Source organism: Sus scrofa, chromosome 8, assembly GCF_054392235.1.
Source record: "Sus scrofa isolate SSC_HxYL_T2T_F1_AM1 chromosome 8, Sscrofa_HxYL_maternal_Yorkshire_Landrace_v2.0, whole genome shotgun sequence".
Classification (NCBI taxonomy): domain Eukaryota; kingdom Metazoa; phylum Chordata; class Mammalia; order Artiodactyla; family Suidae; genus Sus; species Sus scrofa.
This window is the reverse complement of record NC_139390.1, coordinates 109381692-109405051: the sequence shown is the minus strand read 5'-3', so window position 1 is coordinate 109405051 and position 23360 is coordinate 109381692. Positions and strand designations below refer to the sequence as shown.

General features: G+C 36.0%; 1 protein-coding gene and 1 long non-coding RNA gene across 9 annotated transcripts in view; one reads left to right on the top strand and one right to left on the bottom strand.

The window, feature by feature from the left end:
- Positions 1-762, top strand: part of LOC106510483 (uncharacterized) — a 31846-nt gene extending 31084 nt beyond the window's left edge. For all 4 annotated transcript variants that reach the window (XR_014813102.1, XR_014813096.1, XR_014813094.1 and 1 more), the window contains one exon: positions 527-762. This is a non-coding gene — a long non-coding RNA (uncharacterized LOC106510483). The remainder of the gene's footprint in view (positions 1-526) is intronic.
- Positions 1-23360, bottom strand: part of TNIP3 (TNFAIP3 interacting protein 3) — a 101592-nt gene that overhangs the window by 60423 nt on the left and 17809 nt on the right. The gene's annotated exons all lie outside the window — the stretch shown is intronic.

Here is a 23360-nt window from a genome sequence, read left to right as displayed (position 1 = left end):
GAATCTTGGCAGACTCCACCTGAATCAAATGATCAAGATTAAAATCAGCTGTAGTGAGGAAAATCCACACTGACTATCTGATAGGATGTATCAAAAACATAGCTTCATATCTGTGGTATTCCTGCTGAAAATATATATCAAGTGTCAGGTCATGAAAGTCAAGCAAAAATTGGGAAACTGTCCCAGATTGAAAGGAGGCTAAAAATCATGAAAACTACTTGCAATCTATTATCCTGGATTGGATCCTTCTTTCTCTAAGGACACAAACAGAAAAACTGGCAAAAGATTGAATGGCTTCACGGATTAGATAGTAGTATTGTAATGTTCATTTTCTGATTTGGATATGAAAAGGATCAGGATATACCACCCTCAAAATATGCCACTTTGATATGAGGATTATTTTGAGCTGAAGGCAATTAAAAACTAGTACTGGAAGAGGCATGTGCTCTTCCCTGATCTTCCTAAAAGCAGGGCATAAATTTCTTTTTGTGAAGGTAGCATAATTTTTGCCTTTTTCCTGTCCCAGGATGAGAGGAAGAACTCATCGCTGCAGCTGAAGAGCTGGCAACCAAAGTGAGTCTGCATAAACCTTACTAAGATGCACATGTGTCTCCCAGTCACTTCTCTACAAGTTATTGTCCCCTCAAGTCCAAACCTTCTTTCCTTTGCTAAGAAGGGTATAGAAGCTCCTTAGTCTAATTGCTTTTTTAAATTTTATTTCTTTTCTGTGAACTCAAATGCAAATAAAATATTAATAATGTATATTTCTTTCTCCTGTTACTGTCTTTGTCAGTTAAAATTAGCAGGCCCTGACCCTGAACCTAAGAAGGTAGAGGAAATGTGCTTTCCTTCTTGATAGATGCTCATCTGGTGATTACATAGGAGAATGTCCTTGGTTGTGGGAACATCACACTAAATAATCCAGTGGCAATTTGTTTCTGAATGACTTGGGGGGAAAAACAAATCTTTGTACACTTGGATATTCTTGGAAGCTTGAAATTATTTTAGAATAAAAATGTATGTAAAGAGTAAACCTATAAAACAAAATTGGATTTGACATCTATACTCAATGTATTAGAACTGGGTCAGTATGCTGTATAGCAGAAATGAACACAACACTGTAAATCAACTATAATAAAAATAGAATTTAAAAATGAAATTAGCATTTCATTATGTTGCAGAAACTAAGACGCAGGCCAACAAATCTTTCAGACTGTGAAATTAGTGCAAACCAAAAGAAAGCAAGATGATTTAGTGTTTTGTGCTTTTCTCAAAGATTATGGAAGAAAAGCATTCATGTGAATTAAATTACTCTGATAGTCTGGTCTAGCAAAGGGATTCCAAAAATGAAACGAGCTATTTTCACCATAATATTTTAAGCCCAGATAGGAAAAAAACACAAAAGAAAGGCCTCAAACCTTGAATGTCTTCATCTTTGCTCTGTAATGTCTGGCATTTCACCTCCCCGTGGATTTCTTACAATAAACATACAGGATCTGTTGAAATCCTCAGATTATAGAAGCCTGAGTTTAGAAATGTGAGCTAGTGCTAAAACCCATGCACAATCGAAAAAAACAAAACCAACAAACAAAAAAACACCAAAAAATACCAAACCAACCAAAAACCCAAACTCAAAGACTTTTTCTTTTAATTCAACAAATATTTCTCTAAAACTTCTTTATGTAAAAAGCCCATTAACCTTCAAAAGTCTATTTCCTCATGATTTTGGATAGGATTCTAAAAGAAATGCACATCAAATAAGATTTTTTTCATTAATTACTTTTTTAAAACACAGTGACATGATCTTTGGCATCAAAGACTATCACAGGGATTTAAAATGGATTTTTAATCACAGCATTATTTTTAGATACAAAACCTATAAAATAAAACTATTATTGACTTTGTCTATTTCTGAGTATAGAAAATGGATCATTTATTCTAGAGTGAAATGGAAAAAAACACTGGCTTCCCTTTTTTTTTTTTTTTTTTTTTTTTACAAAATATCAAATTATTTAATTCAGATAGAAATTATCAAGGGTCATGATTATGTGAGAAACCAGTGAAGTGAAATGGTTATTTGGTATAATTTTTTTTTGCTGTTGTTCTTCAAATATCCCTACAGGATGGACATAAAAGCAATTCACATATTTGTATAAATGCAACCATACAAAGACCAGGGAAGGAATTAAAAAAACTGAGTAAGTTAGAATATTTGGCAAGCAGAAGTGAACCTCACATATACCTGGCATTTCTGTGAACAAGTGAAAAAAGATCACCTCCAAAGGCCCAGAAGCATTCTGTAGTGAAAACAAGGACCAGCAGGTGGATGAGATGACATTGTTTTTATGAGTGATGATAGAATGTATGGGAAACAGTAGCATTCTACTAAAAAAATGACATTTACTCTTACTCAGATGACACGTACTGAAACATGTACACACAGTCCCCTGGCCAGGCTAGTCACAGTGATGACAGCATCTATTTAGCCAGGCACTGCATTAAGCACTGTCTATGCTTTATCCCATTCAATCCATAGAAAGGCTCCTTGAGGTAGGGACTGCTTCCCTTGTCTCATAGTTTAGGAAATGGAAGTTCATAGAGATGAAGTAACTTGCCCAAGTTGAGTTCTTCTCAACCATTGTGTTTTATTGAGCAGGGCTTTTGTATAGATTGCCAAAGGTAAAAAAATTAGAACAGATCAACCAGTGGTAGTTGTAGTGATAGATCTTTTTATTTAAAACAATTTTTTTTGGTTTTTTGGTCTTCCTAGGCATATGGAGGTTCCCAGCTAATGGCTGAATTGGAGCTGTAGCTGCTGACCTATGCCACAACCACAGCTACTCAGGATACGAGCTGTGTCTGTGACCTACACCACAGCCCATGGCAACGCGGGATTCTCAACCCACTGTGCAAGGTCGGGGATCGAACCCACATCCTCATGTATACTAGTTGGTTCGTTAACCACTGAGCCATGACAGGAACTCCTTTTTTTTTTTTTTAATATCTTTTCATAAACAGTTCTTTTTTCTATGATATGTGCTTTCGTTTAAAGACAGTAAGACAAGAAAGGGCCATGTATGACATTTGGTTTTTAAAAGCTAAAAATTAGGAACTGGAACAGGAAGTAATTATGTATGCTTGACTGTTTAATGGAGATCATAACACAATTATATTCCGAATTCTAGTGAAATTTAGATAACCAAGGAATTAGACTTATTTTTAGAAAAATGGAATTATAAAATACTCAGGGAAAGGTATTTAGTTTTGAAGATGAAAAAAATTAATAATTGCTTAAAAACATACATTCGTACCAAATATAAGTATGCATCTCTAGCAGCATCAAGTCATAATAAATGCTAAATGGATAAATAGGGATAACACATATTGCAATCCTCTGTAGTAAAAATTTTATAATAATTACTATAATAGTAATACAACTTTAATATAGAAATTTTAGAGTAAAATCATGGTAAATTTATCCTTTTTCTTTATATGCACATGTATTTTTGTAAATTGGGAATATGAGAATGTAAAGTATTATATTTTACCTTTTCTTGTTAATACATCATCAGAGCATTAAAGGCTTTTCCTTTAGTAAAGAGATCCGTGGGTAGAATAGAAATTCGGTTTAAAACATGTAAGAACAAACATTAATAGACTTGGCGCCAAGTATTAGGCTTAATGAACTTTAAGAAAATACAATGTATTTCAATACACCAAAGACAGGCAAAAACCACTCAAAAAACAGCAGGGAGGGGGATATCGGTACAATGCAAAAGTTGTATTTATCAAGTAGATGGTTGTTAAGAATGATTTTTGACTTAACTGTTAAAGACTTTGAGTGTTCTTTAACATCTAAGTCCAAGCTTAAGTATACACAAGATCTATTCTAAACCTAGCTATAAAGCTAAACATAAACAAAATATTGGGATTCATCCAAGAATTCTGAAACAACTTGAAGACACATTTAGGATTTTTCCTTAAAATGTGTTAGCTACCAGAGACACAAGTGTTGTTAATACTATTTTAATTAATAAGAATCGTCATATAAGAAGACTATTATTATTATTTTCAGTGAGCAGTGGAATTTATGATAGAGATTTACTAACATGAAAGTCATTTAATCTGTGGAAAGAATTTCCATAAGGATAAATCTTGCTTGATTGATTAAATATACAAAAAAAATCTTTTCGCCAAGGTTATAGGCAAAGGCAATTTCAAAAATTGAGTAAATATAAAAATGTTCTGTTGTGTTTTTCAAACATGTTTTAGAAAAGAACTAAGGGATGTATGTAATAGACAAATTTCTGGGTAGCATAAATATTTGGTTTCTTTCAGGAATCTGGGCGAGGGAAGATTTCTTTTTTTTTTTTTTTTTTTTTTTGTAAACTACAGGAAAGAAAAGGTAAACAATAGCAATGACATTTTAAAAAGACTTTCAAACCAAAATGCTAAGACAAAAGGACTGGACTACAGGAAAGATACATAAACTTACAGAAATAGTCTGAAAATTAGTACATGAGCTTCATTGTAGAGAATCATTTTCAGAGGAAAAAATAGCCCAAAACATATGAGTTTGATATCTGTGGCCTAAATTTTTAGTTACAAAGAGGTTTACTTGGCCTTGAAGGCTTTGAAGATTTTTTCCTTATGAAATCATCCTCGCAGAGCTACAGAGGTGAAAACACAAAAGACTAGATTTTATCACTTATCCACTCAGCAAATAACTACTGAACATCTATTATATGCCAGACACTCTTCCTGGTATATCAATGAACAGAAAAGAAAAAAAAAAAGATCCCTATGCTTGTAGAATTTACATTTCAGAATCTCTTAAAAATAGCAGCTATAACATCTTCCTGCCTCTGAACAAACTCACAGGGAATTTGGTGTCAATTTGGTTAATAAACATGGCTTAGACGATCTAGTGAGGACTAACTATGCTGATCAAGATTAACTGCCTTAAGGTAATCAAGAGTTTAGTATATCTACTTGAGTAGGTTCAAAGAGAATGTTAATAAAATCATGGAATGTTATGAAAACAATACCTTCTCAAAAGTGAATATGTGAACCTAGAATTTTACCTCATAAAACACTCACACAGCTCCAAGATATTTAAATTTAAAAAAAAAGTAGAATTATGGAGTTTACTAGGAAAGAGATTATCAACATAATATTTTTAACTTTTTTTTTTTTTTGTCTTTTTGCCATTTCTTGGGTGGCTCCTGCAGCATATGGAAGTTCCCAGGCTAGGGGTTGAATCGGAGCTGTAGCTGCCGGTCTATGCCAGAGCCACAGCAACACGGGATCCGAGCAGAGTCTGCAACCTACACCACAGCTCACGGCAATGCCAGATCTTTAACCCACTGAGCAAGGCCAGGGATGAGCAAGGCCAGGGATTGAACCCGCAACCTCATGGTTCCTAGTCGGATTCGTTAACCACTGAGCCACGACGGGAACTCCCTCAACATAATATTTTTAAAGAGATCTTTTCAAAAGGGGTATAGATCTTCTGTGATGGCTAGAAATACAAATTTGTAGAAAAATTAAGAGAATGTTTAGTGGAACATGAAAACAAAGCAAATAAAAAACTTGAGAACCTAGATGCAACATGGCAGGCCCAGTTGAAAACACAGTGCAAGGACAAGAGAGAAGTGATAGTTCAAGCCAAAAAAACAAACAAAAACAACCCCCCAACCCCAAAACCCCCCCAAATAGAAAATCTGGAGGAAATCCAAAGAAAAGGAAACCTGAGAAGTGTTCCAGGAGATAGGGGGTGTGTGTGGGGAACCAACCTCAAGGACGTAAGGGATGGATGTGAGAGCCAGGAAGAGTTGAGTAAAATATTAGTAATAGCGACAGGGCAAAGTCAATGGAGTTTGTTTTTACTTTGCAAGCAGTTTCCATTTAAAAGTAAAAGAAGTCAGGGAGTACCCTCATGGCTCAGCAGGCCTGATCCTGCGTTGTCACTGCCTTGACACAAGCTCAACCCCTGGCCTGGGAACTTCTGCATGCTTAGGGTACAGCCAAAAATTTTCTTTTAAATTAAAAAATAAAAAGCTAAAAAATTAGGCATGAGGCCTATATGAAACATGCTACACGTGTAGATTGGAAATATCCCTGCCTGGCAGAAGTAAGTGGGCAGGGAAAACAAGGACTCCGAGTTTCCTGGCATGAGTTGGGGGTCAATGGATTAGAAAAGGAAGTGGCAACTGGGAACAATTGATTGAAGGTTTCAACCCTTGACAAGCTGAGAGATGTGAAATTAAACCGGTAACTGAACTGATTTTTATCTTCCAAATTCCCCTACACTGAACTGGAACTGCTTGTGTGTACCAAGCTGCAATGGCTGGGGAAGAATGTCCCAGAGAAGAAGAAATGGGTCATGTCAACCCCACATCACAAGGTCTGGAGTTGAAGCAGCCCTTTGATACCCTAGGATAAGAAAGGAATCTAAGGAAGCTTGCTTAAACTTTGGGAAGCGACATCAGAGCAGGTAACTTGTCAGGGTAACTCACTGATGACAGCTGTGTAGATTGCTGTGTAAGAGCACCTGGCTGGTGTTGGGGAAGGCTGGAATTTCATCCATTCTCCTTTTGCCAAGCCAGGTGCTCTTGCATGGGGCTGTGTACACCCAGGAGAAGGAACACCTGTTTCTCAATTAGACAAAGGCAACTATTGGCTAGTGGTGCCCTGGTAACTATGTCCTCTCTGAAAAACCATCGTCGGAGATAAAGCCCTTACCTGGCAACACTGGAGTGGCATCTGGCATTTCTTCTGTTCATTTGTTGAGACACTGAAACCACTTTGAATGGGTTCCTTTAATGCCCCCAAATGGACACAGATTCACTAAAGGAAATTCCTCTTGCCTTTGTTCTCACCCAAATAGGTGACACCAACCACACCTAAGAGTGTTAGACAATGGCTTTACTGGGACAACTTCAGAAAGGTCTTCACAAAGAGGACACCATAACAATTATAAATTCCCTTCGCATAATCTTAAATTAAGAGGACACTTGTAAGTCCAAAGTTTCTCAAAAACCTTATAGTAGGGGCCTCAACTGTCTTTATTTAGACCCAGTTTCTCAAAACTGTACCTAGTTAGTACTTGCCAGGCTCAGGGGGTTTTCCACATTTCTGAGCAACGTTTTTCATCATTACACAAAGTTTTGGCAGTTGGCAGCTGCTGGGTCACTGGCAGTTGGCAGCTGTTGGGTCACTGGCAGTCTCTGGATGCATAAAGAGACCCTGGAGCACACACGTCCTGACCAGCAGGCTCCCAGCTCCCTTGGCGCTTTAGGTAACCACCAACCGACTGCCGATTAGAAAACATCTTTTTCCTATGACACAACAATCTGGTTCAGACAGAACTGTGGCTGACACTTACTGTGTGGTTGATTTAATGATCAGGGGATTACTGCCAGCAAACAGGCATGTTGGCTATTGTTTCCTCAACAGATTTTTTGTTTGTTTTTGTTTTTATTCCCTCAAAGAGCTTTTTGTTCCTTTTCATCCAGCAGATTTCTAGAGCCCCGAGGCCAGCTGGCCATTTCAAGTCCTCTGCTCAGTCTCTATTAAGAGAGAAAACAGAACTGCCCTGGAAAATAACATACCTTAGGTGGAACTAAACCTCAAGGGCAGTATTACAAAGCGAAACTGGTTCTTTGGATCTGCTAGGTGAGAGTGAAAGTAAAGGTCACTTTTTGGTAAGAGGCTCAATATTAGTAAAAGCAGAACTGTGTGTTGGGGAAGAGAGTAGGAGTTGAAGGTCAAGTGGGAAATTTGGTGGCTACGATAACCACGGTTAATTTATGAATGGACCTTAAGCTACGTCAGTGGACACTTCTGACGAGCCTGAATGAGTAGGGGGCAAGAGAGGAAGTTTTGGGGTGTAAGGAAAGTCCAGAAAACATGCTAATCAAATGTTCCACAAAAGAGAACAACTGGGTAGCCGTACTGAAGCTTTATTTAGTGCTTGGAAGGACTGCGGGAGGCCTCACTGCAGAAACCACAAGCCCGTTCCATGCAAGATGGTGTGTGGTCACTGGCCTGCTTCTGACAGAGCAGTAGGCTCCAGGGTAGAACATTTGGGTATTAGGCACTGTCTTGTGTCTCATCTGTTTAAAAGCAGTTTCCAAGGATTATTCTGTGTGCTTTAAAATGCAAAATACAAACACAACAACAAAACAACCAAAACAGAAAGTAATAAGCTTTCTAAGAGGGAAAGATAATTATGGTTCTTTACTGTGTGCATCTTGATTTTGGCCTTAGGCAAAATCAGAGCCAGACTGCTATAAGAGTTTTCCAAATAAGCCTATCATTGCTGTAAGCAATACACACATCTTTCTCCTTGTTGTTTTCCCATGCCTACTTCCTAATGGAAAGAGCCCTGGACCTGGAATCTGCATTCTCGATGTACATCTGCCACTGCTAGCAGTGATTTGGGCAAGTACTTAGCTCATTCTTTGTCTAGTAATTAATGCATCCATTCATTTATTCCTTAGTCATATACTGAGAACCTGCCTTGGGCCATGAGGAGCTCATTTTCCTGCTATGCAAATTAAAGGAACTACCCTAGATCAACTCAATAATGGAATCACATAATTGATTTTAAAACTTTTTTTGAGGACTAAGATAAAAATATAGGTACTTTGCTATGATACATAACCTCATTATGCATTATCAAAGTACTAAGACATGTATTTTCAAATAATAGTGCATTTTATTTTTTTCTGTATAGGATATTTTCACACTTTAACAAGCAAACATGAAAGAAGACTTTAAAAAAAATCTTTTCTTCTCTCAGTTCCACTTTATGTGATAATTAGTGTTAGCACCAGTATCTATGCTTTTCTCTATGCTTATACAGACATGTGTATATTTATATGATATTTATATATATTTCTTTTCTTCCTTTTTCAAAAAAATTAAAATTTTGTCATATTATATATTACTCTGCTAATTATTTGGCTATCTTGCATGTTTATGAACATTCTTCTAGGTTCATACACATAGATCTAACTAATCATTTTTATTTTTTATTTATTTATTTTTTGGCTTTTTGCCTTTTCTAGGGCCACTCCCGCGGCATATGGAGGTTCCCAGGACTCTGCGGCATATGGAGGTTCCCAGGCTAGGGGTCCAATCGGAGCCGTAGCCACCGGCCTATGCCAGAGCCACAGCAACATGGGATCCGAGCCACGTGTGCAACCTACACCACAGCTCATGGCAACGCCAGATCCTTAACCCCCCGAGCAAGGCCAGGGATTGAACCCGCAACTTCATGGTTCCTAGTTGGATTCATTAACCACTGAGCCACGATGGGAACTCCTAACTAATCATTTTTCACGGCCAAATATTGAGAATTATAAATGGATCAAATTTGTGTTATCTTATGATGGAATATTAATTTGTTTCTAATTGTTTTTTCTTTTTAATGTCACTATAATCAATGCTGTAAAAGAAATATTTGTCTAGATACATTCTTACATACTGGTACTTTATTTACATAGAATAGATTTACCAAAGTTAGGTTATCAAGTCAAAGGATATAAAAGTTTAATATTTGAAAAATGCTTCTAGATTACTTTCAAAATTTGTTATAGCAATTTTTATTTATATCAGCCATGATTTTCCTACAACTGATGTCAGCTCTAGATGTATTAATATCTTTGCCAACAATTAGTATTCCATTGTTGTTTTAATTTGTATTTTCCTAATTAACAATCATGTTGATCTCATTTCAATATCTTTATTTTTATTTGCTTGTTCTCTTCTGTAGTTATTAGTCTTGGTGCTTGACTGATTTTTCTTTATGGATGTCTTTTCTCTTTTGCATTTGCAGCACTTCTCTGTCTAGCTAGCATTTCAGCAGGTAGAGATGTGATAGAAAAAATACAAAGCAAGGTAAGTGTGATCAAAACTATGGAATGTTGGCCTGGGGAGGTAAGGATTGCAACTTTACATAGTGTGATCAAAGGCAGGGCCCATTGAGAAGGTGACATTTCAGCAAGATTTGCAGGAGGTGTAGGACTGAGCCACATGGCTTACTGGAAAGAGTATTCCCTGTTGAGGTAGCTAGTGCCAAGACTAGAGCTTGCCGGCTGTGTCCAAGGAACTCAAGGAGGAAGGTCTGACTGGAGTAGAGGGAGCTGGAGGGTGAGCTGTAGTTCATGCTACCAAAGCAAAAGGGAGCCAGCTCGAGGAAGCTTGTGGGTATTAAGAAATCTTGACTTTTACTATGAAGAGATGAGGGTTTTGAGCAAAAGAGTAATATGTGACATACTTTAGAAAGATCACTCTGGTTGCTGGGTTTAGAGTAGTCTGTAGGGAGGCAAGGGTAAATGCAAGGAGTCTAGTCAGAAAGCCACTCAGCAATCTGCGCAGAGACGCTGGTTGCCCTTTACTGAGACAGAAGACTCAGGGAGGAGCAAATTTGGGTTGTTTGAGAAATGAGAAGTCTAGGAATTATTATTGTCAGAGGCATTTTATCATAAACACATTATTTAGTGTTCTGACGTTTTAAATACAAATTTACTTAAAGGTGTTGAAATGTTACACTTGGATATAACCTGGATTTTTTCCTTGTTTTAAGCTCCTGAGGGTACAGAGCTATCTAATTTTATATTTATGGGGTGTGTATGTCCATCTTGACATTTTGCTTCAAAACATAAATAAATTTAAATTGACTCCAAAGGGCAAAGAGCTAAGAGCAAAAAAAAGGTGGTCAGGTGGAGGAAAATCTTCTCATTGGAAAAGAACAGTTATGGAGAGTCACATTAATGAGAATACCATGTGTGTGGTCTGGGGTTTTTGATTTGTTTTATTTTTTTTTGCTGTTTGTTGGTATTGTTAACTACCCACAATTGAAGAGAAAAGGTGAAGGGACTGTGAAAGTTCAGAGAATTGTTCAGAAGTGCAGAGGAAAGCAGCCTCAAGATCAGTAAAAAAATAAAACAAGCAAACAAAAAAACAATATATAGCTCAAAACATAAAGAAGGCATTAAGCTTTGACAGCTATAATTCAGGAACTCCTAAATTACACAGGGAAAATAATGACCAAATCTCAGGAAAATCCAAAGAAGATTCCATCAATATTAAATCTATTCAAGTTTGGTAGGAACCAGGACGCACCAATACAGATCTTCTTCAATTTATGATGGGTCTATATCTCAGTAAACCCATCATAAGTTGAAAATACATTTAATACACCTGACATACTGAACATCATGGCTTAGCTTAGTTTACCTTAGAGGTGCTAAGACATTTATATATTACCCTAAAATTGGGAGAAATCATCGAACATGGAGCCCATTTTATAATAAAGAGTTGAATATCTCATGTAATTTGTTGAATATTTTACTGAAAGTGAAAAACAGAATGGCTGTATGGGTACAGAATGATTGTAAGTGTATTGGTTGTTTACCCTTGAGATCGCTTGTCTGAGTGGGAACTCCCACTCACTGCTGCTGCCCTGCATCATGAGAGTAAGGCACTGTACTTTGCTAGCCTGGGAAAAGATCAAAATTCAAAATCTGATGTACCTTTCCAGCTGAAGGCATATCGCTTTTGCACCATCATAAATTCAATAAATCTTAAGTTGGGGGTCTCTGTACGTGATTTATTAAATGCCAGTGTATTAAGCAACTAATTTTATGTAGACACCGTATTTCTTTAAAGCTCTCTACACTATTTTGTAAGTCTGATGATTTTTAAATGTTCTATTTAGCTGTTCTAACTCTGAGTTAAGGTATTAATATTATAGTGAATTATAGAACTCGAGGAGAGGGTTATGGGACCTCCAAGTTTATACTTGGTCAGTCAGAAATATAGGTGGCCCCTGTGACTAGAGTTCAAAGTGGGGGTAGTCTTGTGGGTTGAGCCCTTAATCTGTGGGGTAGTTAGTATCAGAATTGAATTGAATTGTTGGACACCCAGAGGTTTTGGAGAATTGGGTGTGGAAAAAAATCACTCTTTTGGTGTCAGAAAAAAGATGCTATAGTGGGTATAAGTGATGCTTATATAAACCCAAGTAGAATTATAAATAGAAAGGCTATTGATCCCAGAGAGAATAACAAAGTTCCATACAGCCTTGTACATTCAGATCAGTAAAGTCATGGAAAATCTCACATATACTCATGTGTGTCTCTGAAGCTCTATAACATAATTACAAAAGACTCAAGATCCTCTATCCTTGATCCCAAATGGGGTGAGATAAATATCAGTTTCACAATTTTATTATGTGATTTTACTTCACTCACTCAACAAATATTTATTGACGTTTAGTATGGCCTAAAAATTGTCCTAGATGCTTCTTATATTTCTTATTATAAGAAGTAAGTCGGTGACACATTTTGGAGTATTATATAGACTTGTACCTAATTTTAATGACTGTTTCTAAGGAAAAAAATTATTGAAATTTGAAATATTCTTAAGACAAAACATTTTCTATACATAAACCAAGCTGGTTGGTTGTTGGTTGCTTTAAATACATCTGTCAGATGATTGAATGCTTACTATGCATCAAGAGCTCTGTATGTATTATTTAATCCTCACAACTATTATTATCCCCATCAGGAAGATGAGAAAATGAGGATTTTAGAGAGGTTAAGTAACTTACCTAAAAAGTACGACCTGAACTCAGGCAGTCTGACTCAAGAAACCACACTCTCAACCACAGTCCTGCCTTTAAATGGTGACATTGATATAGAGAATGAATAAATATAGGGTGGAGTCCTGGTGCAATAGGATAGGTCCTGGTGCAATAGGATTAGTGTCTTTATGAAAAGAAACACCATACTTTCAATAAATAAGGACTATATCAGCTTTGCTTGATACTCTTTACTTGTCAATAAATAAGAACTATATCAACTTTGCTCAAATGATGTGGGTAAGCTTCCCTGAGCCATTGATAAGAAGAGTTTTCATTATCTTCTAATAAGTTACACTATATAATAAAAAAAGAAAGATTACCACTATATATAGAGAAAATAAATCCTTGAACTCTGCAACATTTCTAATAGTCTTGAGCCAGGTTTGATAATCCTAACTTTGATAATAAAAGTATGTGTATTTCTTTAGGAGAATATTTCCCAGTATATTGCCTGGACTTCTAGATTTCTGTTAGATTTTAGCAGTTGTGTAATCCACATTCCTCCACACATTCTCCAAAATTTTTAAGATTAACAAGAAGGGCAAATAAAAACCATAATTGGTATCTGTAGCATAAATAAGTATCTTAGTCTACTTGAATTTCCATAAGAAAATAGCACAGACCGAGTGGTGGCTTCAACTACAGAAATTTATTTCTAACAGTTCTGGATGCTAGGAAGTTCAAGTTCAAGGTGCCAGCAAAGTGGATTTTATTCTGAGGGCTGTTCTCTTGGCTTGCACATTGTGTCATCTTGCTGCATGCGCATATGATTTCTTCTTCTGTGTGTGTGTGTGTGTGTGTTTATGTGTGGCGAGAAAGAGCTCAAGCCAGCTCTCTGGTGTCTCTTTCCATAAAGACATTAATCCTATTGCATCAGGACCCCACCCTTATGATCTCATTTAACTTTAATCATCCTCTAAAGGACCTAACTCCAAATACTGTCACATGGGTTTAAGGCTTCAATGCATAAAATTTGGAGGAATATAATTCAGTCCATAGCAATAGGAGGCAGAGAATACTACAAATTTCAATCCCAAACCAATAGAGCTAGGTTTGGGAACCATGCCACAATGGAGTCTGATTAGGACTGGGTTGAAAAGAGGAGCAATTGGAGTCTTCTTGGTGATGAGCATTGGGTTCTAGTGGTGATGAGTATCAATAAAATCTCCCTGAGAAAGGAAAAATCCTCATTATTTCAAAAACAGAATGACAGAATCACATTATTTACATTGCCTCTCTTTTATAATTTGTACCTCAAAATAATCATGGTTTTGGGAGAAACTTTTATTTATAGAAGTATTTTACACAATAAAGAAGAAATGGTAGAATGTTCCATTTCTATTTTATAATCATAACAATATGTGAATGGATCTAGACAACTGTCAGAGGCTGATAGTAATTCAAAAAAGAGACGAACAAACATTAAGTATTTTCTGGTAGACGTATACACTGCCACCTATAAAGTAGTCTTGCCAAATGAATAAATAAAATCTGATTCTGACCAAGCCTTTCGATCTAAAGAGCAATTTATAGTAAATACACCAGACAGAAGAACATCTATTATATGATCAACATGATTGCTGTTGGCAAATGTTATAAATTACCCAATTTCTTTAAGAGACAACAACAGCAAAACAAAACAACAAAACTGTAAGAAAAAAAGAAGAGAAAGATAAGAGGAAGCTGTAGACCAAAAGATAATTAGCAGCTAGATCAATAAACTCAAATGCTTTATCCTAACTCAATAAAGTGTGAATAGAAATAAGTGAATTGGGAAAAAGCTTAACACTAGATATTTTTTGATGTGAAAGTTGTGTTGTTAATATTGTTAAATATGTGAAGTTTAACAGTGATATTGTGGCTATACTTTTTTAAAAGAAAGTCTTATCTTTCAGAAATACTGAAATATTCACAGATGAAATGACATTTTGGATTTTCTTTAAAAAATTTCCAAAGTTGAGATGTAGCTGTGGATGTTTATGAAATAAGACTGCGCATGTATTTAATGTAATAAAAAAATGCCATGATGATTATGGGGTTCATCATAAAACCTTCTCTGCTTTTGTGTATACTTGAAAATATTCATAATGTGTTTTTTTAAAAAGGAATATACCAGATATTTTGATAAAAAAAAAACAGGAAAAATTCCCATTCTGAATGGGAAAATGCTCAAAATATGTCTGAAAACTAGCTCCTAGGGACTCAAAGATTAAAATGCTACCATCAAGAACTGTGAAGAGGCTGAGACTTTAACCCACTTGTAGGCTAACAATTTAGCTCATCGGTTGTTTCATAGATATTGACAAGGAGAGGGACTTCTATATGAGAAACAAAGAATTTTATTGCTCACAGAAATAGCAATAGCCAGTGTGTCAGTGTTTTGCTAAACTGGGCTAATTCCTCAAGTTTAGTTTTCACAATGAGGTGCAAAGGAAGCCAGGTGGCACTTGTGACCAAGTTTATTGCATTACAGAGGCGGAGTCCTGATCTTAGGAAAATGAATAAATCTGCCTGCCCCAGCTACAAAGGGAGACACTGTATTATGAGACTTAAGCAATTATGTGCTTTAGTCCAGAGAAGACATTGCTTTTGTCTTCTAAGAATTTTTAAAAATAAATATCTTTGAAAATGTAACCCAGAACAATTAATCAGTGCCTGTACTTGTAAGACACACATGAATGTGAGAGATGCAAGGAGATCTGTCTCTTGACAGTGGTGGCCTTCGGAGGGCACCGGTGGGAAGGAGAGGATGAGACTTGGAAGGAAGAAGCATCCTGTGGAGTCTGGTGGTGAAGAGATCTAAGAAATCAGGCTGCGGAATTGAACTCCAGGGAAATAAAATCAGGATACACATCAACCTGGAACTAGTATACCAAAAAAGTGTTTCTTTTTTCTAGCAGAGGAGGGTTCTCTTGAACTAAGAAAACTAGAGAGACATTCTCATCAAGGCTACATAGAGACATTATTCCTAGTCCAGGAAAATGATTATAAAGTGATGAGCGATGAACATTAAAAACTTTAAGAGGGGTTCCCTTCGTGGCTCAGTGGTAACGAACCCTTCGGTCCTTGGCCTTGCTCAGTGAGTAAAGGATTCCATGTGCTGTGGCTATGGTGTAGGCCGGCAGCTGTAGTTCTGATTCACCCCCTAACCTGGGAACTTCCATGTGCCACGGGTGCGGCCCTAAAAAAAAGAAAACAAACAAACAAATAAACTATAAGAAGAAAACAGCAAGTGAGAATCAAAAGATTTTAGCCAATGAAAATATTCTCTAAAAATCCAGACTCAAAGCACAGGAAAATTGTAATAAAACACATACCCTAATGAGAATTAAACAGCTCTAATTAAGCATTTCTGGTTATAAAGGTGGACCTTAAATCATAAATTCAAAAAAACCCAGGACAGAAGTGAATAAAAGCACAAACTAAAATGAGATACAACTAAATTCAGGAAAGAAAATTGAAAAAAAGATAAAAATTATCGGATGGGTGAAGAAAAAATTACAAAGTACACAAGGAAGGATAGTCTCATAGAGACTCATAAGAGATTTTGAGTAAAGGAACAAAAATAAAATGAAGAAATAAATAGGATCAGAAAGAAAGTACTTGGTATAGAACAGCAAAAATGATCCAATACACATTTGATTTTTCTGAATAAGAAAAATAAAACAATGAAATAAAACTACAATTAAAACTATAATCAAAGTAAAAAAATCTTGTTGAAAGTCCCCCCAGACCACCACTTACCTTTAAAATTACAAGACAGAGTCTAGTGAAACTATTCAATTTTTAAGAATTGGCCCTCTGGGAAAATAATACCAAGAAACTTACGAAGTTTCTTGACTGAAATATAAAAAGCAAGACAAAAATGACACAGCACTTAAAAAAATTTTAGGAAAATATGAGTAAAGTATCTTGTATCCAAATAAGCTGCTTTACATGTATCAAAACTAAAAGAAATTTTGACAAAAGGACTACTGATTAGTATTAGAATAATGTATCTAAAAATATGCCCAAGATTAAAAGGTGAGAACAAGTATGAAAAAGCATTATGTAAATTATGTGTTCTGACAAAATTAAAAATTGTAGAAGGGAAAAAGTATAAATTAGAATAAGTTCATTGAAATATAAGTTTTCCTAAATGCAAAAATAAGTACTAAAAATAAGCAAAGAAGACAAATTGAGAAACACAGTAAATCTAAAATTAATATTAACATTAATAAGACAGTATTGAGAACACACATGCTGATCAAATCAACATATATAAATAGGCTTAACTTGGATTATTAATGAGCAAGGTTTGAATGCAGCTTACAAAGCAAAACCCCTAACTATGGTGAGTAGAAAAGACTTTCCAAAACCAAGTGATTCTGAGAGGCTAAAGGTAAGGGACTGGACCAAGGCAAAGTATACAAGTGAAAACAACAGCAAATGCCAGGGTTGAAATCAGCAATGTGGAGAATTCGGGTGCAAAGTATTGAATGAAACACATTAACACTCTATGAAGTTAACTGGATGCAAATACACTTGATGATTTACTGGGTCTCTGGCCATTAAATTGAAAATGTCAGAAAACATTAAGCTTCAGATAGTATCTAAACACCAAGTCTCATTTATAAAATAATCCTCAAAATTGATCTTGACTTAGTCTGCTTCTGTAACAAAAAGATACCTGTAAGGTATATAGCACATATGAATTTAACTCTTTTCCTTAAAGTCCTGTTAAAATCCTAAAAAATGAATTTTTTAGACCATCATAAACCCACAAGGACAAAGAGAACTGGGAGAGGAGACAACACTGGATGAAAGTCTTCACAATCCATTTTTAGAAAAAGAAAAGCAGAAGTTGTAACAGAATTACTGGAGCAGAGGAAGTTAAAACCCATGTCTTTAGAGAGAGAAGCCACCAAGAAGTGAGGCCAATTTGCCCCATAGGGTCTTTGAGAAGCTTGAGTACTTGAAAGGACCGAAGAAGAAAAAGTTGAAAACAAGGGAAGTGATTTGTTCTCTGATTTTTGGAGCATTCGAACCCCCAGATCTCTTCTCACGTGAACCTCGGTGGCCAAGCAACTACCACTCACACGGCCAGAGGTTGATTCTTTGAGGAAGACGAAACTAAAAGCCTCTGGATTCAGGGACAGAAGACATAGAAGAGGTCTGGTTTGGGAATGAGGGGTTGCATGAAAATCTGCACAATAAACTGTAGTAGTCTAAGTCCTCCCTCACTTTGCTCTAAATACCTACAGCCATTCATGTATCTCAAGACTACAAATTGGAAAAACCCTCACGAGAAAAACTGATCAGAAAAGAACCAATGATTAGATGTTATCAGGTAGTAAAGACAGTTCTAGGAAAAAGGCTGCACCATTGGCCAAAGAGTGACAATCCAGATTGGAGAGAAGGACAGAAAGCTCAAGAAATGAGGGTGTTAGAAAAAAAGTAACTGAACAAGAAGTTGCTACATAGAGAAAGAACTGACTTATAACTTATGTTTCAATGTGATAGTTAGAAAATAAAAAAGCTATTTTCAAAAGGAAAGAGAAAGATGAAGACAAAGAGAATAAGAAGGTGGCAGTTTAATTTGTAATGATCAGAAAAATGCTCTGTTTAGCAGAGAAGTAGAGAAACCTTATAGGCCAAATTAGTATCCATTCCCCTACTCCTTCAACAAACATTTCAGAGTATTTATTGTGTGCTACTCACTGTGATCAGCTCTTTTTTCCATAAAGAGCAAATCACTATTCAGCAGGTAAGACACAGAAGCAATTGGACGTAATCAAGAATCACATACGGAAATTTACTTTTCTGTGTATCTTGTAATCTACTCTAAATTTAGATTTAAATGTGAAAAGACTGTCAATGCTGTGTAAAATATTAAATAAATGTAAATCTGATTATGAATATGACCCTAAGAATCTCATAATCAAATACTGACAATAACAATATAGAGTGTGAAGCTCATCTTAATTTACATTTCCCTTCCTGTTTATATTCTAAACTAATAAAAGTGTGATACTGCACAGAGAAAAAAATTACTTAAAAAAGGCAAATCATCTAAAAGATGTGTCTTTAAATAAATTTTATTTTACTTTTTAATGTGCTGATATTTTCTGCAATAATTGTAAACATTGATCTGGTGATATAAAGAGAATAATGGCACTTCCATGGTTAGAACAATGAAAGTAATTGTATTTGGAGAGCAGATGTCTCTAACTTAGAAATATTTCCTTGATGTCAAATGGAAAAATGATTGTCTAGTGCAGTTGCCTTGGAAAGTGAGGTGATGTGGGATTTATGAAATTGCTATCCTTCCTAGCAGAGCAATATATTCAGCATATAAAGTGAGCACTATCTCAATATAAAAATTAGCACATGATATAAATGACTAAAAGCAGGGAATAAAAATTTATTTCAAACAAATTCTGAACATAACCTGACTACTTTCTAAAGTAAACCTATGTTTGAACAAAGAGGTACTAGTATTCAAAGTAGAAGCCTACAAGAGATGAAAAAATCCAATTCGCTGAGGATATTAAATTTAAAATTTCAATTTATATATATAAAGGAATAAAAGAGAAGGATTCAAACCAAAACCAAAGTGAATTTTTCAAACTCCAAGTCCCTTCATTTTTCCACATTATTTCCTCACTTAGTGCTTTTACATAATTTCCTGTCAGCATAAAGAGTTGTGAATTTGTTATTTCCAACTTTCCCTGAAAACTGGAATTTTGCTAATGCCAAATCTTCCATCATGCTAATTGGCTTTAAACAATGTCAAATTCAAGCCACAGAAACTAAATGTATTGCTTTAAAAGGGTATGTGTATTTAATTACCATGTTGGAGGACATGCAGTTAGCTTAAACTCTGAAGCCTTCTGTGAAAAAAGGGCAAATCTTAAGAGTAGTCACACACACCAAAGAACAGACTAATAAATCTTTCTACTGGCTGCATGTTTTCTGCCGCCTGCCTGGGGCCTACTATAGACCTCCAAGTAAGTTCTGTGCCTTCACAGTTAATCTCAAAGACTTTTCCACTGAGGTAAAAGCTGGCAGATCCAGTCTCCAGACACACAAATTTCATGCTAAGAGGTAGTACCAGTTTTCACAGGTTACTGATAAGCTCCTTTGCAGAATTTTAATTTGGTATTCCTTTCAATAACATTTCCCCAGACACTTCCTAGCACATAGCAGAAACTTTATAAGAGATTGTTGCATTGGATCAATCAAAGAATTTATGTAGCCATATTAAAAACTGAATAAAAGGAGTTCCCGTTGTGGTGCAGCGGAAATGAATCGGACTAGTAACCATGAGGATGTGGGTTCAATCCCTGGCCTTGCTCAGTGGGTTAAGGATCTGGCATTGCCATGAGCTGTGGTGTAGGTTGCAGATGTGGCTCAGATCCTGTGTTTCTGTGGCTGTGGCGAAGGCCAGCAGCTGTAGCTCCAATTCAACCCCTAGCCTGGGAACCTCCACATGCCGTGGGTGCAGCTCTAAAAAGCGAAATAAATAAATAAATAAAAATAAAAATAAAAAAATAAAAGATATACTATAGATATCTTCTTGGGCATTTTGTATAAGATGGACCTTAGAAAATGGAATGTCTGTGTTCATCCCATGGGTGTGGGTTTTTTTTTTATTTTGTCTTTTCTAGGGCTGCACCCTCGGTATATGGAGGTTCCCAGGCTATGGGTCGAATTGGAGCTATAGCCGCTGGCCTACAGCACAGTCACAGCAATGTGGGATCCGAGCCGTGTCTGCAATCTACACCACAGCTCACGGCAATGCCAGATCCTTAACCCACTGAGCAAGGCCATGGATTGAACCCACAACCTCATGGTTCCTAGTTGGATTTGTTAACCACTGAGCCACAATGGGAACTCCCGATGGGTGTGGTTTGTGTGGAAAAAGTTTTTCTGAAATGTGTGGAGCCTGGCTGAAAACACAAGTTTTCTAAAAGCCACCCTATCTTAAATCTCTGTGAATGTATCCATCCAATGAAAGTTAACTTTATGTAATATACTACACATAAACACATGCTTGAGATGCTACTTCTTTATTTTGGAAAGAGAAGAGACTTAATTAGACTGTTGTCCAGAAGCCCAATATAACTGTGGATGTTTATTAGTTTGAAAAAGTATAATTTCTGAAAAACTAACACATTTGTTTCATGAATTTTAATACTGAAACTATTTAAATTAAAGCATGACTAAGAATTAGTAAAATTTATGAGAAAAAATGTTATGATCTGTAATGTTCTGTGACTCATTAAAAATACTTATTCAGCACTTCAAAAGTAATTTCTAATCCAATCATCTATTGATGGACATTTGGGTTATTTCCATGTCTTGGCTATTGTGAATAGTGCTGCAATGAACATGCCAGTGTGGTTGCCAAGGGGGAGGGGGAGGGAGTGGGATGGATGGGGTGGTTGGGGTTAATAGATGCAGACTGTTGCCTTTGGAATGGATTAACAATGAGATCCTGCTGTGCAGCACTGGGAACTATGTCTGGTCACTTATGATGGAACATGATAATGTGAGAAAAAAGAATGTATACATGTATGTGTAACTGGGTCACCATGCTGTACTGTACAGTAGAAAATTGACAAAACACTATAAACCAGCTATAATGGAAAAAAATAAAAATCATTATATATATAAAGTAATCATTATATAAAGTAAATCATTATATATATAAAGTAATTTCTCTTATCTGACAAAACAATGTGAATGGGTAGAAAATAATGTATGTCTGTCTGAGAAAGTAGACGATGCCATTAACTTCTCTACAATGTAGATAGCAACTATATAAATGGCCCTTTATTGCTGCCCTTCCAGAATAGTTTAATTTAGGGTCAGGTAAGAAGAAAGTTAAGAACAAAGAGGCCAAAAGAACTGTAAAAATGTGGAGACTATTATAAAAATAATCATTTTAGCTTTCGCTTACCACACAGTCTTGCTCCAACCAAAACATCTGCCTATCACCCCATAAACCGCCCTACGCCACTCTTCCCTTTATGAGCAAAAATATGAATATTTAAATGACATTTAATAGCCAGAAGTTGTTGGCTAACAAATACTATTTTTATAGTACTATTACTATACTATACACATGGAAAAAAACCCTATTGTTTAATTTTTAAAGTACGTCAGTGTTTTACATAAGGACATTTGAATACTTTGAATATGGGGAAGTACACGGGAGCTCCTTAAGTGCATCTGAAATCAGTGTATTTTTCCCAGAAGGCAGTGAATAACAGAGACTGTATTTGACTGTTTAATACGTAGGTTGAACAAGTACTAACATGAAGGAGTTTAATGCCAGGTAAAGGGGGCACATCATAAGAATTTAATATTCATTTTATTCTCCAGAGACTACTTTACTTGAGGCTATAATGAATCATAACAGTTTTCCTTGCTAGGTTATAATTTTCTGAACACATAATTTATTAAAAATACATTCCTTACAATAAGTGTTAGTACAGGGAAAAATTTAAATGCTTTAGAATAATGTGCTTTAGAAAAATTCAAGTGAGGAGCTGGTCCTATAAGAGTATGTCAAAACAAAGATGAGCCCAGGATCATAATATGTTGAGTGGAGCTGTTTTTAAACAATATGCTTCAAGGTTTTGTTAAAGAAAAGTATAAAAACCATAAAGTATTGTATTCACTTTGATAATTTTTCACTGGGGTCCAAGTTTGTTTACTCTGCTCCTTTACTCTGAAAAGAAGTTTGGTTTGACAACTATGATACCAATGTATCACCTTCAAGAGGTAGCAAGTTTCATCCTGCAGAACCTGAAATAGTCCAAGTAGAAGGAGTAGGTTCAGGAGAGAAAGATGCCCAGCACTCTCTATTCTGTTCCTATCCTGTGGCATGTCTTCATGCCATTCTTCCTTCTCTCTTTCTCAACTTCCCTGAGACAGAGGCATGGACTGCAGCATCTGCCTCATCCATCTATCCTTCTTCTGGACCCCAAGTCATATACATCATAAAGGGTAACCTGAAAAGTATCTCCGGAACATTTTAAACTACTGTCAAAGGACCTACCTCTCATTCTCTCAGAAATACAAAATTGTACTACTGCAGAAACCATGTTAACTACTAAATTCTGAGTAATTTTCATCATGGGTAAATAGAGAGAGTCTAAACATTAATATGGGTGGCTGAGGAGAGGAGGTAATAGAATGGGGCTCAGGAGCAGAGTCTTTATAATTCTCCATATGGAAGAAAATGGTGTGTGTGCGTGTGTGCCTGTGTGCACACGCGTGTGTGTTGGGGGGATAATCCCTGCTTTTTGCATCATGGCCATACTGAAAGAAAAGCCAGGATATACATATTTTCAGAACACAGAAACAACAGGTCTGTCTGCCTTCCTTTCTTTATTCTTCTTTCCTTTCTTCTCTTTCATTCTTTTTTTTTAAATGCAAAATTTGCCAAATATGGACCTTTTCTACTAATGGAGCGTTGGGATCATCTTTCCTGGAAGTCATTCACTATCATATGTTGTTTTCTATGCTTCTGTAATAGCCATAGTTTCTAGAGATTGTCAATGTAATCAGTAAATCCTCAAACTATTCCTGTGATGTGAATTTATGTTTTACTTACACATTTTATGACAATTTATATAAAATTAATTAATGCTTATTATAAACCTACTGTTAAAGAAGGTAATACTGTTGTATGTCAAGTTCTTTCCCTCGAGGAAGA